We start from the raw sequence: 481 nt of genomic DNA, 5'->3' as shown, positions 1-481 counted from the left end.
GGGTCAGGGGGACGCGGGTGACAGGGGACAATGGGGACATTGCCATCATCCCCCAGCGCATGACGGCGTTGAGGAAAGCCTTGCGCTGCCTCGTGTTGAACCCCAGCACCTGGGGACACATTGGGGACATTGGGGACATCGAGGGCACACTGGGGACATTGAGGGGACATTGGCTGTCCGGAGTGCCCCCGTGCCTTGTCCCCAAACATGGGGACATTGGCTCCAGGTGACCCCTGACCCTCTGATTTGGGCACCCGCGTGCTGAGGGGTCACTCAGGTGTCTGACCCCCACGTGGAGGTGACCCAGGTGTGTCCCCAGGAGTGTCCGCAGGGGTGTCCCCAATGTGTCCCCAGTGTGTCCCAAATGTGTCCCCAGTGTCCCCAGGGTGTCCCCAGTGTGTCCCCAATGTGTCCCCAATGTGTCCCCAGTGTGTCCCCAGGGGGGTCCCCAATGTGTCCCCAGGGTGTCCCCAGGGCCCCC

At 64.2% G+C, this 481-nt stretch overlaps 1 protein-coding gene across 1 annotated transcript in view; it reads right to left on the bottom strand.

The window, feature by feature from the left end:
- The window catches only part of LOC102044834 (chromodomain-helicase-DNA-binding protein 3), a gene marked incomplete at its 5' end in the record, with an annotated part of 28,763 nt that overhangs the window by 7,958 nt on the left and 20,324 nt on the right, over positions 1–481 (bottom strand). The window lies entirely within an intron of this gene.

The sequence above is a fragment of the Geospiza fortis genome, unplaced genomic scaffold (genome assembly GCF_000277835.1).
Source record: "Geospiza fortis unplaced genomic scaffold, GeoFor_1.0 scaffold1363, whole genome shotgun sequence".
In the NCBI taxonomy this organism is placed as follows: domain Eukaryota; kingdom Metazoa; phylum Chordata; class Aves; order Passeriformes; family Thraupidae; genus Geospiza; species Geospiza fortis.
This window is presented reverse-complemented; position numbering and strand designations above follow the sequence as displayed.